General features: G+C 39.2%; 1 protein-coding gene across 1 annotated transcript in view; it reads right to left on the bottom strand.

Annotated features, from left to right (window-relative positions):
- CTNNA2 (catenin alpha 2) overlaps window positions 1–17,050 on the bottom strand; it is a 559,270-nt gene extending 542,220 nt beyond the window's left edge. The window contains exon 1 of the mRNA XM_075047974.1: window positions 16,927–17,050. The gene's annotated coding sequence lies outside the window, so the exon portion shown is untranslated. The remainder of the gene's footprint in view (window positions 1–16,926) is intronic.
- Between the last annotated feature and the right edge of the window lie 1,342 nt (window positions 17,051–18,392).

Genomic DNA, 18,392 nt, shown 5'->3' with positions numbered 1-18,392 from the left:
ATTTTAGAAAACTCAGCTGCATGCAAACAATTCTCTCCAAATACCTCATTTATCTGATTAATCTTATGATGGGAACTCTTGTCTCTTGCCCCCTTCTAAACATTCACCTGTTTTCACTGTGCTTCCAAGCTAACTTGGTCATTACAATAATAAACACTCAGGAGGAAGGAGGAAGATGGGTTGTTTCTCAAAACATACAGACTGATCTTAATGGGCAGTTTTTCAAAGTGAGGGGAATGCAATTGTTCACAGATACTTGCCCTTGCTATTTTTTTATGTGTGCATACCCCAAGGTATGCATATAAATCAGGTATTTGTGCATGGGGTTTATTAGCTTACAAATGCAGATAGCTGATGTGATGCTCCATTGTATACACACCCAAAGACTTGATGTGTCTAGTGGGTATTTTTTTATACAGACATTTGCAAATAGCTGACTTTAACCCTCTGGTCCTCACTGTCAATACAAATCTCTAAGGCTTTTGCTAATAACTGCTGTCTTTCATGTATATTTTAAAATAACTGTAATCCTGGTGTAACTAACCACATAAGAAAATATAAAAGGCTGCAGTATTTGATTGTTCAGCAAGATCATTTATACCTAGATGCTGGAATAAAAATAATTAGCACTTCTAGGGACTTGCAGCTGAAAATCTGAAACCTTGCCTGTACAAAATGAGTTAGTCTTACATTTAGTCCATTCCTGTTGCAAAACTCACTGACTTAAAGAAGACACATGTGGGCCATTATCCTGTTTCACTATTGAGGCTTTTTTTTTTTTCAAGGTGCTTTGCCTAAGTTCACAAATCTTAAATGAGAGGGCCAAGAACAGGACTACATCTCCAGACTCCTAATCCCTCTCCCAGATAGATAACCACATTACCTCTAAGGATCAGTAACTTTCTCAGAAGGTGAAAACTTATGAAAGAAAAGATTTCAGGCAAGTCTACTCAAGTCTAGACATAATAAGCATGATATTTACTTGAAAGGGAATCAAAATTAAATGCACATATGAGAAACAGACTTATGAGATTTTAAAAAGAAAACTATTGTAACAATTATAATGGTAATAACAATGTTATTAAAGATAAGACTCCTATTATAAATGCCTGTGTCATTCTGGGTAAACAATTTATTCATTTTAATTTCCTTAGACTGAAAGTATGCAGATTATCAGCATCACTCAAAAGAGTTTCTTTGCAATTTGGAAGGGGGAGAAATTTGTAAAATTGCAGCTACTTAAGCTTAAAATCTAATTACAGTTGGAGAATCCCCTCTGCCTAACACCTTATTTCATATTGGTCCAAGTCACATATTCCACACCTGGGTTTCTCTACAGCTATTAGCACCTCTGCATTTTAATTTTGCTAAGTGATGAATGGCAAGTCTAGGCTAGGTTTTTAAATAGAACCTTACACTGAATGCATTTTTACCATTTCCTATTTAAGAAAGAAAAAAAGCCAGCGATAAATATTCCTGCCTATGCTTTATTCTGAGAAGTATGGCCCTCACTTAGGAAAAAAGATTTGTTTTAAAACAGCTTCTATCTCCTCCCTGAACATTTCTGAAAAAAATACTTGTCAATATCTAGTACAGATTTTCCCTGCATCCCACAAAATCCCCTTCAATATGTGACATATGGTTCTGCCCAGTGGGGGACATCACATCAGGAGCACAAAACCAAATAAACAGCTTGTTTTATCTGCGGCTTGGATTCCAATCCAATGCATTAAACTAGTTGAACTGGCTCTTTATGCAATTCAGTTGTAGGTTTGAAGAACTTCTGTAAAAGGGTTTACCTAAAGCCAATGTAATTGGGGAAAAAAATGGCAAAAGAGAAGAAAAACCCTGAAAACCAAATAGAGTTCAGAGGGAGCTTTTTTCTGTGCTGTAGGAAGATATCTACATCCTTGCTGGGTGGCTTTTAATGGGTTATTAGGATGCAGGAAAGCATTTTAGGGAGCTTTAGCTAAAGCTGGGGATGCTCATGACTTGAGCTGTGGAAGCTACGATCCTTTTGTCCTCAGTGCATCCTCTGCTGGGTTTCAGGCATACATCGGGAGCCTCATGTACGGAAAACGCGTCCTGTTGGATCAGTAGGACACAAACATCTTCCTAAACCCAGAGCCAGGCTGCTTCTGACCAAGCAGGAGGCAAGATGCTGCCTTTTCCCTCCATGTACTGGCAAGCAGATTTGGTAAATATAGAAATAAATTCTTCAGGATTCTCCTTCTTGGGATTCTCCTTCTCAACTGCTCTTATTCCTAGCAGCTCTGGGAGGTTGTTAGTTGAACGCCTTCCCATTTTCTTCAGCACTTTAAATCAAGCCATTTTCAGTTAGTCATTTTTTACACTGTTTTTTAAACACAGTGTCACCAAAAGATTGGCTGAATTTGTAACAGAAAACCTACATTTGTGGCAAATAAAGCATTTAGGCAATCTTTTTGGAAACATCTAAATAAAAAATACCTATTTATGAAGAATTTGAAGGACAATTTGAAGGACACAAACTTTTTGTAACATTTAAGGGAATGAAAAAGTCTTTTGTGTCTTCCCAAAATAGCACGAGAAACATTTTGATGTAACGTAGTAACTTCACATCCTACATGACAGGCCAACATAGAGTAATAATAAAGTATCTGTATCCTTCATTAGCTGCTGTGTGTGCATGTTGCTGAACGAAGCATGTCACTGCCAGTGTACAAGGGAAACAGTACCCTGCGCAAATCTCTCTTTCACTCAACTGGACTTTTGCCACTGGTTTCAAAGGCAGCATGTTATCTCATAATTAGAGAAAGCCCAGCAAAACAGAAAAATAGGTCATCGTGTTCAAAACAGCTATGATTCGATGCTTCTGGCCAGTTATTTTCATACACTGTGATTAATTTAAATTAATTTAATTTAGCTTGTTTTAATAATTGCATAACTTTTATCCGGATGCCCATGCCAGATGGCTCAACCAGCCTGAAAACAGGAAGATGCTATAATCGTGGCAGCGTAATAACATTTATTTACTACAAGTCTGACTGTCTCTGATGCTCATCAGAACTCGGCAGTATTGTGCTTTGCAGTATATTTCTTCAGTGCTTTTCACTTTTATCCACACAATCTTTTTCCTCTCCAAAATTGTCTAAGTAAATTTGGTTTTTTAATGCACTTCTCCCTTTTGTGTTTCTTGTAAGAATTCTACCGAGTCTCCCAGTTCTGGGTTCTGCCTCCATGCCACTGCAAATCATCAGCGTTGCTTCAGGTTTAAACTGGTGTCAGGCTCAATTCCGGGACTAATCTTTGCCTGGATGATTCTATACTTCAGGAATTCTCTCATAACACTTGGACGATTAATGTAACTTCAGGTTGCTAATTCCCTGATTCAGAATTGCGGAAATATTCTACCTCTAAGTTGTTACAAAAAAATCTTTCATTTGTAGAGCTGGAAAATCAGGAACTTTCTGCTTCCGACTGAGCAGCATTTCCTTTGGCTTGTTTCTGCTTATCTAATTTACATTTGCACACAGTAGGGAGCAGAAGTAATTTTTAACCTCAGATGTAACATTAGTGCTTTCCAGCGTTTCTCCTCTCAGACCTGCGAGTGTGAGTCTCATTTGCCCACGTGCACCCCAAAATTCATGCCAAAATTCTCACGTGATTTTTCAGAGACTGAGCAGCGATGTAAGAAAGATGGAAATATTACTGCATTAGCTTGTTTGAAGGGAAACATCTGAATTTTGGAGCAATTTTGGTGCATTCAGGTTAGTTTCTCTTCATTACTACTTCTCTGCAATTAAGACACTGCAGATCATCTGCCCTGGCAGTTCACTAACCCACCTGGATACTCTTAGGCAGAGGGAGGACGGGCATCTGCCAAGCGCACTCCTCTGCCAGACTTAGAGGTTTGTGCAAATTGTCAGTGGCTCTGGTCTCGAAGGACGTCATATAACCATCCTTCGCAGGCAACGTAGACGTACCTGCTATTCCTGCCCTCGAAGAGGGCACGTCAAATCTCTTGACAGCTTCAGCTGGAACAGGACCAGGAGCCCAGGACTCTGAACTGCTGACTCTATCAAGCCACATAGAAAAATTATAGATTTTCTAGAAAAATCAAATGCTGCTGCTGGTTTGCTATACTAATGGAGAAAGAGACAGTTATAAATACACATCTGTGAGTATGTTGATGCGATAATTTTGTTTAAATAAAATAAATCCCATCAATATGCACTTATTTGGGGCATTTGATGCTGTCATGCCCATCTGTGTTGTGCTACCAAAGATCCAAGCAGTTTTGCCAAACACGCATCAACAGCTCCTGTAGAAGCCTCTTTTTTTCTCCCTTCTCCTGTACGTGAATTTTTTACTGAAATAACGGACAGTTTTTATGAAGCTTTTTAGGTAATAGGAACAGGTTTTTTTGCTGAAGTGAACCAAATACTTAGGAGAACTGAAATCAATTGATTTGAGGAGAGAATTCATTAGCATGGACCAAAACCTATTTTCACAGAAATCAGATCAGTGGGAAATCTGCTATGCATGACCAGGGGCCCACATTCTAATTACAGTTAATCAGTTATCTGGTGCATTTGGCTGCTCTTTTTCTGTTCACAACTAATGTGCAAATCATACTGATTTTCTTGCATACTTATTTTTTGTTTGTAATTGTTCAATGGCTAATTTAGGCAAACACATTTCGGCTCATGATGTGTTCATGCACTATTTATTTAGATTTCAGGGGGGGAGTGCTGTTTCTGAACAAGACATGATACTCTTCTTTCTTTGAATAGACGTCTGAAATTTTCAAAGTGGACATGATTCAAAAAGAATCATAATTCATTTGGAACACTCGTTTTGTTTATTGACCAAACAAAATGTATTCAGGTTTTCATTTTCCTTCCCTATTATCTATTAAAAGTCATGGAGAAAAGAAAGATAGGGAAAAACAAAGAAGATAATAGCCAAAAATACTGGTGTGTCTTTTTTTTCTGTTTGAAAAACCAATGAGTGCAAAATTCTGGGCAAACTGAAAAATAGCACTCCCCGAGAAATGGTGCGTTTGTAAAAAAAGAAAAAAACCCAGTGATATCTCATAGGAGGCTAATGAATAATGAATGACAAATAACAATAATATAATATTGTGAACATAAGAATGTAGGCGCAGAACAGCTGTTCGTTGGGCAAATACCTGATTATACAGTTTTTAGTAATAAAAAAGGACAGGCTTGGCTGAATTGAACAACCATTCGGAGTCTAAATGAATGTTTCTGAATGCTGATTTTACAGCAGTTAGGCAGCTCTAGTCTCGCTTTCTTGGGAATGGATAAATTAGGATATGAGCCAATGCCCATTGGATGTCAATAGCAAAATTCCCATTGATATGAATGGACTTTGGGTCAAGAAAGGAAATAATGAAATGTAAAATGAAAAGAATCAGTAGTATGGGAAGCATCCGTTAGGGCAAGTAAAGCCAAGCTCTAGATGGGCTCTTCTCTCTTCTTTACATTTGCATAAGCCCCAATTTTCTAAACACAACTCTGAATAGGTGTCAGTGCTGGGGGACTGACATCCTGTGAACGCTTTGCAGGGTATGAAGCAGGGACCTTTAGGTTTTACATTTTAACAGGGCTAAATTCTCTAACCGCCTCCAGTTTACTAAATGTAGCATGTCATTTAATATATCACCTTCATTCTTGGCATTTTCACAGTTTTTATTTAAGTCATTCAGGAAAATTTACAAATAAACTTTCCAAACATGTTATATCAGATACCCCATTTAATTTGTCTTTATGGTGTCCCAGGCTGATTAATTATCTTCTGCAAGTGCTATGTGTATCTCAGACTTCTGTTTTACTGAATTTTTAGTGTTACCTCTTTGTTGCCTGATAGTGCACCTGCTTCTAATTATATGCAGATGATATACAATTACATCTTTAGAGGGATTCAAATGACAATGTTTCCCTCACTTTTAGTGCTGCCTTTCTGACATAAAGCTCTGGTTTAGTACAGGTATTAACAAAGCTAAAATCAATTAATCATATACCTTGAAATACCTTGGCTTAGGCATTGTGAATTAAAAAATTTGAGAGCTGGGGCTTCTTAATTATGAGCTGGGCAAGTATCAGGGGAAGATAGCATGAATATTTTAATTTTAAGTGCTTTTAATCACTATGGTATTTTCTTTTTAATAATTCTCATTCTCACAGACAACTGTACCAGCAGAATTTTGGAAATCAACTTAGAAATTAGTAACAGGCTCATTAGAAACCAAATTCTATGATTTACAGTCATCTAAAAACTGATTTTAACCATATAAAATGATGTCTTTGAGCATCACTGAGTCTTTGAATACAGAATCATTACAATCAAATGTTGATTAATGAGCCATAGAAAATATTCAGCTAGAGATACAATAATCTTTTCCAAAGAAATCATAACATGGATAATTCAAGAAACAGAAAAAGGTAGAATTCAGAAAATACTTTTTTTTTTTAACTTATTTATTACCATTTTTGTAGATATCTAAGTATTTTCTGCATGTATAGAGCTAAGGCATGTCAAAATGCATGTGCGTACAGAAACATTTACTCATTGCATACTGTATTACCAGTACTACTTTCAGAGAAGAAATGCATCAATCCTAAAAATACCTAATTCTCTCCTACTGCCAGGTGTCTTCGTCTATGTGCTGCCAGATCTGCAGGCATGTTGCCAGCATGATATGTCATGCCAGGAAATACTGCATTTCCACTAGCCATCTTAATCTCGACAAGCAGAGATTAACGGACGCTTCAAGTCAATTTTTTGATTTACATAAACCATTTTGGAGTGACATGATTAAAGATGGCAGTTCAGCCAGAACTGCAGATAAGTTTTTGTTATTTAATAGCTCTGCAGCATCCTTAGTAACAATAAAAAAATAATGTTGTTAAGAGCATATGTAGATTGGCAAAAGGCATCCATTCCTGGTACAGAACTACAAATTTACTGACAAACTAAAAATACCTGCTGCACTGGTTTTGGCATCATTTATTTATACCTTATGTATTAGCTAACACAGAAAGATAATTGTCTTTCCTGGCTACTCTAGACATGAGACAGGGATTCCTTTACTACATTTGAATCAACCACAAATATTTATCTACAGGGTCTCATAGCTCACACAGACACTACAGGATTGATCCAAAAATTCTGGGTGAGGGTCTTGTCTTCAAGTGGAAGGTGATTGATGAAATCAGGTACAACAGTCAGCTTAGTGGATCACTGATAGCTAATTTTGTGCTGTATGCTACATTAATACTTATGATTTATTCTGTTTAGCTGGGAAAGTCATGCACAGACTTGTGCTTTAAGAGGGTCTGGCTCAAATGAAGAGGGAAAAGGTTGTTCATTATACAGTGGCTTCCATTGTTTCATGGCCATTAGTAAAAATGCTTGCAAACCTCTGGGCTGAGTGATTACTAAGCGATACTTTCCACATCTGCCCTTCCATTAAGCTCTCTGTCCATCTTGTCCATTTATCAGAGTATAACTGAGGCTTTGGAGCTATTTATTATCATTTTCAGTGGAACACAATTGACCTTGTGTTTGTAGAAAACTTCTTTTGACCCATCCACTTTAAAGAAAAAAACACCTCCAATCAGTTTATAGCAGTGAAACAGAAGGAGAAATATAATGGTATTGATGAAATGGATATAAGAATACATAGGCTGCATTTTAATTCAGTCATGGTGCAGTTTGCATCTAATAAAATTCCTCTCAGGAAATTTTTTAAGCTGACCTCTTCAAAGCAAATCACAGCATGATTCACTGTATGCCACACAGCTAGTTTTCATAATCACAGTGTGTGAGATAAGGTAAAATTGCAGTGAGGCATGCAACTAGAGGACAATTGCGAACTATGATCCCACTAAGAATGAGTGCAGAAATTCAATTAATGTTCCACTTTTTAAGAAGAATCGGTGAGGATGCATTGTATTTGTTCAGAATAGGAAATGGCATTCAGGATTTCAGCGTTCAGCTCCTAACACTAGAACTGTCTCTCTAGAGATGATTTTGCTAATGAAAAGACCATGGTTCCTCTCCAGCTGTGGCTTTCTGTGATGGTCTGTGGCTACTGCTGCATTGCCAAGTAATGTGATACTATAAGAAGAGATTTATAGGGTGAAATATTCAGTGCTCAGCACCCAGTGTCCGCGCTGTATATGTTTTAAGTGTTTTCAGGCTGGATTAACACTAGTCGGCCTAATATAACGTGCAGCAGCTGCTCCAAAGCCAGCCCATGATGTGAACTAACACGTGCTAAGTGGACATAGTTCAACTCCAGATCAAGTGGTTATCCAAACTAGACATGCAACCTCTTTGGCCCTGACCTGAGAGGATAAGCTGATACCGTCCACGGATTATGAAACATCCCATCACATGGTGATACTTAAATGATGTGCAAAGTGCACTTTTTGATTCTGTAAGCTGTGGGTGAATGCCACACTGGTGATCTGAGGAGAAGACACGAGTTTTAATGCTGAGTTTTACACTGTAAGATGATTTGCAATAAAGCCACTTCAAAGAAGAAACAGCTTTAAGATCCATCTTAACTTAAGCTCTTCTTCCTTCTCCCAGGTTTAATGTACTATTATTTACTTTTTAGATAGGGATCCACTTATAGGATGGTATTGGACGGTTGCCCCAGACAGGCTCTGTTGAAACTGTATTTGCTTACTGCATATGGCATGTTATGAGGCTTAAGACAACTTTTAAAGGAAGAAAAATCAACTCCAGTTGCTGATATTTTCAACTGTATGGTCCTAATTTCCTCAGATTCAGGGATCAAGATGCAGAGGGAGAGAATGCGAAAATAGCAGACTTATTTATAAATTTTATAACAGTAAATATGAAGTAGAAAACAGACCCTTAACTGCTAGTGGTTTGGGTGCAGGCAAGGCAAATAAACAAAAGTCGAATACAATTTTTTTTCTAGTGAAATTGCATAGACAAAAGAAAATGAGAAGACACAGGTCCTTCTCTTCCTCACCCCATTCAGTCGCTACCCAAGTATCACTCCTCATCTTAAAGGGTATGGCGAAATCCTGTTTCTTGCAAGGAAAGGAACATCACTGTCTCCTTACTGGGTAGCTTGAACTGGTTGCAACTGGGGCTGCTGGCATATACCAGTTTTCTTCACATTAAAATCAGACTTTTTTCCACTGAGACACTGTGGGAAATATGCATACGGGCCTGTGGGAGTACAGTCAAACTCCAGAAAAAGAAATGAAAACAACATCATAGTTATTTATAGGGAAGATCCTGATGAGTCTGGAGTCATGAGTTGGACTGAATCACTTGTATTTTTTTCACATACTTTGCTTAAGTTCCTACTGCCTCACGTCCAGTTACCTACATCTGTAACAGATGGTAAAGATGTTTGGTTTGTCCTTGTACAATTTACTCGATTAGCACATGTACATTTTACAGTGTGTTTAAACACTGAGAGTGGGGGCAGCGGAGAAGAGGCTGCTGTTCCTTTCCTGATGGCAGCCGAGCATGGACAGGCTGGAGAAATAGGACAGAGCTGTGACAGAGAAAGACTAAACTGTGGTTTATGGGCAGACTGAAAGACCTCTGGGAATTCTGAAGATCTTTTTGGAAGGGACCCAAAATTAACCTTTGCAGGTGATGGGAGAAGGAAGGCTCCCAAGAGGACAGTTTTTCAAAGCAAGCAAAAAAGCAAAGCTGGAAATTAGTACTGGGGAAAGTAACCTATCCTGCAAGGACATAAGGAACAAGCAATTTTACAGTCTTCAGTGTCATCTGCCTCACCTAGCAAATTTGAGATTTCCCTATGTATAGAGTTCTGTTGTTCTAGTTTAGTGGCTTTGTGTTACAATAAACATGATGGTAGCACTTTCAAACCTTTAGGGTCTCTTGTAAATGAGCATGATGTGAGTGTGTCTGTGTATTTATGTATTTGTATAAGTGAGTGAGAGAGGAGACGAGTTTCAGCTCAGACTATAGCTTTGTAGATAACCCTCACAGCCCTCTCGGAAAGGAGGGCATCATCCTTCCAATTTGCTTGAGGTTCCTTCTCCTCTGTACTCCCTTCAAGGTAACAACTGCAAAAGACACACAACGAGGGAGAAGCACTATCCTTTCCCATTTTTTCTTACTCATTTGGCTTGTAGTCTGCTTGCATTCCTGTCTTTTCATCTTGACTTCAAAGTACTTTCTTAGAATGATTCCAGAAAATGAAGCTCTGGTCTTAAGTTACTAGATTTCTGCTGAATTCAGAGGAGACATAATTTTGCAAGTGTCATATCTGGTCTTCTGGTGGTAAGCTCTGCTAACACTATGTGAGAGGGAGATGGAACTTCTACCTATTGTCAGACTCCTGAATCCTAAGACAAACCACAGAGCCACAGTAAGGACAGCCACCTATGTTCTTATCTGATCAAAAGGCATTTTATTCCCAGGTGTTTCAACAACAGTATCAGTCAATGTCCAGGGAATTTGTAGCATTCCCATAGCAGCCAGTGACATGAGATAGAAGAATTTAGAAGACAGAATGGGAAACACAAGACTGCAAAAAATACCCTGTTACAGGAAGAAATCCTGATCTGCACAGGTGACTCATCATAACACAAAAATTCTCCCACAGAAAAAAATCAGGGGATGCCAAATGATGGAAGGAAAATCCACAAATGCACCTGCACATATAGACTTGCAGATACATTGGCACACTCTCCTTATTTTCTTGAAATATATATTCATTTACTCTTGTGCAAAGTGTAGATAAAATGTTAGCAAACCAGGATGGCTCCCTGATTCACCCCTGCAAATATGCCCAATCTGATCATCCCCATATTCTAACAATTTCACACTCTTACTGATCCCCTCTTGCTGTGGAAGACACTCACAGCATCGTTGATACCTTGCAAAAGTATAACTATACCAAGGCTGCCCCAGAGCCAACAGCTGGAAAAAATGGGCTTGTTGTTTTAAGATGATTTTTTATATTAGAATAATTCTTCACAAGGAAAAGAAAAATCATGAGGAATATAAGAAGCCACTATAACTTCCAAGAGTTTGATATGGCAATCTGTAGTACTATATACTCATAGGGATCCTTAAACATTTCAGATTATTGGCCTTATGCTTATTCATATCAAAGTGGTTGTGCACAACTCAGCTTTCATTAAAAGCAGAATTTCATTCGTCGTGAGCTTTTTAACATTTTAACTTTGAATTTGGAAATCTTTAAATGCAATCAGCAAACCCATTTTTAGCAAGGGTTTCTTATCGCTAATTCTTCTTTGTTGTGATGGTTATGTATCTCAAAAGACAGTGTGGTGAATGCTCGGGTGCCACTAGCTGTGACTGTGTTTTAGGCAGGAATGGTTAGCATGAAGAATTTCATTCAGTGTAGAAAATAAATAAATTCCCACATGCATTTCAGTGCCTGCCAGAAATCATCTTTCTATTTACAACTGAATGACCTGAATTACCTTTTTACATATATAGATGAACCAAGACTCTGTAGGTAATCAAAAGACCATTGCACAATTTTAGATGCTGATCTCTGAAATAAAATAGCAAGAAGTCCAAGAATTGTGTTCAGTGAAAAATTCAGGTGTCAAAATATATTTTCCAGTCTGATGCAGAACAGAACTGAAGTTTTACAAATGTGTCTTCAGTTACATATATAAAACATCCCCTTGCCTTCCCTAGAATACACTGACAGTCTGGTGTCTAGAGCCCAGCTCCGAGGTGTGGGATGACTGGATTCAAATTTCTCATCTGCTCAAATGGAATAGAAAGAGGTGATCCTGGGCACTCACTTTCTCCGAGTCTCCGGGATTATTCTGTTATTATCCTATATTGGACATTTCCTTGGGGAATACTAAGAAAAATTGCATTTGAGTGGGATAATTTTTTCACTAAAGCAAACACACTCCTTGGGCAAGTTTTCATTTGGACCAATGATTTCAAGTCTTGTGTACATGAGGGTGTGCAGGTGCCCTTTTCTCTTCCCCTTTGTGCGCACACTCTGCTCTCTGCTAACCCCCTGTGTCACTTTGGGTTTCTGCTGGCACAGCAGCACATCCTTTTTCAGACAGAGGCAGCAGCAGGGCAAAATGCTCATGCACTCCCCAGCAAGGCTGGCTAACAACTACAGCCCCTGTCCCTTCATGAAATGTGCCTCTGAGCTTGAGAAACCCTCCTTAAAATTTCAGGTATCCTCCACATCACTGTTATTATCTGCAGATTCCCCACCCAGCTTCATTTGGACAAGATTTAATATCACGTAATATGCAAAATGTATATTTATCCTTTTTTTTTTTTTTTAACATTTTGTTATGGCATATTGACTCCCATCATCAGGCCGTACTCTGGAACTGATGAGATTGCAGCTGTTTGTGGCACGCGTCACCTAAATTTTATAGAGTGCCTTCCACTCTTGATTTTCAGTTGCGGCAACCCACCAAAGATGTGCTGTTTCACAGCTTAGGGCTCTAAGTCACAGGAGTTAAAGTGCATCTTGGAAGAGTAAATTGGTTTTTTTACTTTAAATTGAAGGAAAGTCATAGTTGGAGTAGAGGAGAAATAATAAATCTGCTTTCTGGAACAAATAGCAGTTCTCATGCTTTCCAGCAATAAAATCAGGAAGAAAGGCCTAAAGACACGAACATTTAAACAAACAAGTTGAAGATCTTAAAGAAGAAATGTCAGTGGGAGTTCTGGAAACTGTTGCCAACTTTCCAAGAAAGCCTCCTTTGTTTGTTTGGGTTGTTTTTGTACAGGAAGGAGGTAAGGGCAGAGAAAGCATTTTAAATACGGGCTTCCTAACCACGTGGGTTGAGGTAGGAGACTGTGCTTTCATACTGGTTGCCTGCAGAGAAATAGTTATTTTAAAATTTTAAAGGGGAAGCTGTTAAAAAATAAACGGGCAGAAAAACAGAGAGTAATAATGAAACAAGAGCAGAACATATGAAATGTGAAGCTTTGGGGAAGAGTAAACAACCAAAAATACACCACTGGTAGATGTTTCCCTACCCTAAGAAAAGTTCAGGAAGAGGACGTTGCCCAAATCTCTTATTCACACCTTCCGTACGCCTTGGTGTGCAGAGACTCAACTATATCCACAGGTGTATCTGCATTTCTCTTCTGGGCAACATGAGCTTTGGTTCCTGGAGTCTGTGCTTTATAACCTGCAGCGTGTCTCCTGCTCTACTCCTGCGATAGCCAAAACCCCACGTGCAACTTTCTGTCTTGGATGTAGATCTGCCTTCTTAAGTTAAATACTTGAGGAAGGAAACTATAACTGTATTGCAGGTTCTTTTTTGCCTCTCCTTTGTTTCATTTATGACCGTTTTGCAACTCTATGCCAAACCTTAATCCAACAGAGGTTCAACAGAGACAGCTCTGTTGGAGACTGAGCCTGCCACAAGACTAAAACCACTCCATAAATATGTTACTTATTTTTTCACATCTAACGTATTCTCTTAAAATCTCTGCACTTCATTTGGAAGCTGAGCAAAATGGACCAGACTCCACTGTAATATTTCATTAACTTTGGTGGAGTGACACCACTCTTTTGGTGTGCTGTGTTATTTAATACTTATCCACAGACTCCACTGTCAAATGCCAGCATTCTTTCTAGAAAAACCACTATTCATGTTAAGAATTCACATTGCCATTTAATTATTAATTGTGTTTTAATTGGCTGTCATAAATTTATTTGCCCTTTTATCTACAACAATGATTCTTTGGAATTGTTATGACTGCCTGCAAGTATAAAGTAATAAGTTTGACTTCAATGCAAAGATGCTAGAACAGTGTTACTGTTACAGCTGAGGTGACTGAAGGAAGTCGAGTTGTGGAGGTAGTGGGAGGATGGAGAAGTTGCAGCCTTCCAACATTTCAACGCACGAATATTTCACACCAGAGAAGAGTTAGGTGTAGACCAGCCAGCCAGAATAGTGACTGCAGTCTACACAAACATCTGTTCTTGTAAATGAAAATCAATAAAAAAATAAAGAAAAAAACCCCAAACAAACAAACAAAAAAGGGGCTAAAAGGTGTTGCCTGTAAAAAAGCTGGCTCAAGTAAACTGACAGGTCAGGCAAACTGGGAGGGTGCTGCGCATAGCTGAACTCTGAGTTTGAGCCATAAATCTGAGATGGCTTAATGCAATGTGATACCAACACACAACGGAAATCGGTCAGGTAATGCTTTATAAAAGCCGCATATTTTCTGAGCATATGGCCACAGCACACTGGAGTTAATGAGCAGAGTTCTTCAGAAAGTGGTCCTGGAAGAGCCTCTCTGTGCTCGCAGTCCAGTCCCCCCAGTACGGGCGGTCTGGCAACAGATTCGTAAGCCCAGCAAAGCCTCACATCCCTTCCTGTCACCCCCGCACATCACAAGACACAAACTCCTCCATGGAACACCCTATAACAAACACAGATACTTGCACAAAATGCCAAAAGCCACAAAACTATATAGAGGCGCATAAAAATAAATCTTTTTAGCTCTAATGTATAGCTATATATATATATATGTAAAATCTGTAAAAGAATATATTATTCTCCGATTTCGCTAGTAAGTTTTCCACTGGAAAATGCATGCAATGAATGTAATAACATGTCCCAGGCCTGTACTAGAACCAGCTGCCGACTTCTGTACGAGCAAGTTGGCGGCAGATTTGATCCAGGTCAGTAGTTAGAGCGAGAACATCCAATTGAATTACATAACTTGGCAAACTCCTTCCTTTTCCAATCTCCTGCATATTCAATGTACCTTTCTCCTAGCAACTTGAAAGTACAGGCTTTGGGGGAAGATTTAGCTTTAACTTTGGCTTTTCTACATCCTGCTCTGAAATAACCTCACCTCCTATCACCATGTCCTACGCATTCGCTTGAAAGAAGCTCCTTTTGTAAACCGCAGAGTTTTTGCTCTCGCATGGATCCAACCAAGCCGAGGGCCAGGTGATACCTGGCTCCGTTTGCGAGAAGGCAACTTTCCATCACGCTTGCTGCTACAGACATTGCTCTCCATCTCCAAGGAAACAGGCAGGGAGAGACGCTTTCATTCCCCAGCCGCTTTCCAGCGATGCTGCCCAGGAAGGATGGGGGTCCTCTCTAGGGCAACGCACTCGGATTTTCACATTCTTTCACCGCTGTTGCTCCTGAGCTGTTATGTGACCTTGGGGTGAGTCATTCCCCCCTCTCACTCTTTGACATTTCTAATTTTTAACTCACTTAGGAGACCTGCTTCCTGCCTTTTTTTTTTCCCCTTCCCTTTTTTTTTTTTTCTTATATTACATTTTTTTTAAAAAAATTCAGAACACTGAGATTTTTATGGCATTCTGAAGTTCTTCTGCTACTGCTTCTTGCAAAGTGAAAATGAAGGGAAAGTAATAAACTCTCTAATGTCTGTCATGGGCATCTTCAAAAAGCATCCCTGGTGTCTGAAAGGAATGAATAGACCTAAATGCCAGAGGAACTCAATGAAAGAATGAAACCCCATCCTGCTACAGGATTTCTCTTTCTTGCAACAAACAGCAGTGAAAAAGTTCTCCATTTCTTTATGCATCTGTGTGTGTTGGGGGTGGGGGAGGATTGGTTTTAATTTTGTCTTTAAACAAGAGGGTCAGCCTGGCACAGGAAAGATTCAGTTTTTCCTCCCAAGACATCTTATCCCATGTGTTAGGCAGCTTCTGCCTCCAGCCCACCCACCTGCCTGGCCCCCTGCCATGCACTCAAATAAACAGCATTCACCATTTTCACACCTCAAAGTGTCGAGAGGCTTCTCTCTTGGCAATGGCAGAGCGAGGAATTTATGCCTGAACGCTACTGAGTGATAGAAAGACAGAAAAAAACCCACAGAAGCACAAATAAAGAAGCAGCAAGGAATCCCCCTCTGATGTTAATCTATTGTTCCGGTCCCATGAGGAAAGCAAGAGATGTCAGACAGCCCAAATCTCCTATTTCTAGCTTGTGGTCTCACCATTTAAAACCTTGATTCTCCACCCAGAAGATGGAGATGATCCTCAGATCAAGCGGATGCAAAGAGAATTAATTAGTGCTTGAAAGGTGCTTGCAAGACTGCCAAATATTTGGAGTAAGGAAAAAAAGAAATACAATATTGCCAACATCTGGGGGGGATACTGAATTCGTCAGGTGAAATTGTCAACATCTGTTGGGGTAGCTTTTCTGATTTAGTCCTTTCCCCTTTGCACTTCTACTCAAGCTTGAGTTGCGTGCATGGGAATCCATTTTCACATATCCCCAGTAATTATAACTGCCTCAATTTTTGGACACCCATTGCATTTACTGTGTTGTGAGTGTCTGGAGACTTCACTGATTTCAACCAAATTTGTTGGCATTGAGTACCTTTGGAAACTGGCAGCCTTGTCAGTGTTTCATGGCATCCAGAACCAAGAGGGTTTTTTCTAGATTTTTACAGATTTAATGATTCAGTCAAGGAAACATAGAAGTGATGTTATTTTAAAGCAGGAAAAAGAATCCAGAGTCCAAGCTCCCTGATTTAAACTCAGAAGAGTGTTTTTCTGAACTATTTCTAGGGAAATGGCACATTTTCTATTTTATTTAAAGAAGAGAGAACATATTTTCATTAGCAGTAGTAAAACTTATCAAATGAAAAAAGAAGCCATGAACGCACATCCTTCTCCCCCCAAAACTCCCTTCAGTTAATGCAATTTTTACATAACCCAACTTTCCTATACCACTGATATCAGACTTCATTCTTTAGTAATTACTGGAAGTGCACAGAGTCATTAAGCATTAGGGCTTTTTCATCTCTCTGAAGGATTGAAATTTCCAAATCTAGGATAAGCAGTATTCTTTGCCTTTGATTCATTTAAACTCAAAGGCATTTTGTACTCAGAGCAAGCGCAATAATTTAAAACAAAGTGCTTTTTCTCACCAAAGTCTCGGAGTCACCAATAACGACAACCTCAGAAAGGTGCACCGTCTCGAGCACTTGTGATGGCAGCAGCTCCCATTAACGTCCTGCGGTCGGTCACATTTTCTTGCCTTATCCTCTCTTCAGTGTAGCCTTACATCAGCTCCTCGGGGGAGCCGAGGGGCGAACTTGGCTGCAAGTCACCCACCAGCAGCTGAAAGTTGTTAATCTCCATCAAAACCTCCACCCTACTTAACCTTTGAGTGCTGGGAGAGGTGGAGAATGGGAAGCGATGATTCGCGTCATGAAAAATGGGGTTTCATGCAGTTGCGCAAATGAATTTGAGTTTACGTTGATTTATTTGCCGTTTGTCTTTACATAGTGTCAAGCTTCCTTCAGGCGCAATATGTAATTTTTGCTGCTTCTCTTCAGGCCAGATTTAGCTGCCCTCATTCCCGTCACTACGTATATTTTGTGGCTGATTTTAGGGGATTGATTTCCAGAATAAAGCACTCCTGGCTGTGTGGAAGAGGGGCTGAACGACACCTGCACGTGCTCGCCTGCTTAAACTTCGCCTCCTTCCCTCAGTAGATGGAAAGCCTCAGGGCAGGACTGTAAGCCTCAGCACTGGCTCTGCCAGCTGCAGATTTTCCAGCCTTAAACAGATTTGTAGCAATCAGCAGTTCCCAGTTTCCAGAGGGACACAGCTACATGTTCCTGGATCATTGCTAGTTGTTTTTTTTCATCTGAAAGCATTTCCCCACAAAAAAAAAAAAAAAAAAAAAAAAAAAAAAAAAAAAAAATGCCAGGGCAAAACCTCACACACTTCAAGAATTGCCTTTTTTTCTCAGGTTCCCCTGAGCCTGCCCAGTGTCCATAGCTTGTTATCTGCAGCTGCCCAGCATGATGAGCCCTCCCTGAAAAATAAGACCAAACCCAAAAGAAATAAAGCATAGGGGGGGGAAAAAAAAAAAAAAGAGAATGGACTGACTCTCCCTTCCAAAAAGTGATGTTTCAGAATTTTAAAGCAAGACAAGCTTAGATATTCCAAAAGCTTTAAACCAGACTTGGTTTGTATTCTTTTATATTTCCTTGTGGATATAACATCTTTGTTGATAAATGGTTGGTTTAAAAAAACTCTTCTGAGAAAAAAAATGCCCTTTGAAATTATTGACTTTTGCAATGTGGATTATTTTTTTTGTGCAAATAAAAGGCTAATTTATTACAGCAAAATACATGGCACTGCAAACAAATAAGGATGTGAGAAAAAAAAAAAAGTATGCATTTATTCCACACAACAAAATGGAAACAATTTCAATTTTCAGGAAAATAATTTCCCTGTGGTTTTACCTGTTACACTTAGATATGTCAAACAAGTGTAATATGTAAGTTCTGACACATTTTTCGCATTACAAAGCCTCATCAGAAGTCTGAGCTGCCAGTTTATGTAATGCAGGAATGGGAGCAACTGAGGTCAGACAAAATCT

This window comes from Buteo buteo, chromosome 1 (genome assembly GCF_964188355.1).
Source record: "Buteo buteo chromosome 1, bButBut1.hap1.1, whole genome shotgun sequence".
NCBI lineage: Eukaryota > Metazoa > Chordata > Aves > Accipitriformes > Accipitridae > Buteo > Buteo buteo.
This window is presented reverse-complemented; position numbering and strand designations above follow the sequence as displayed.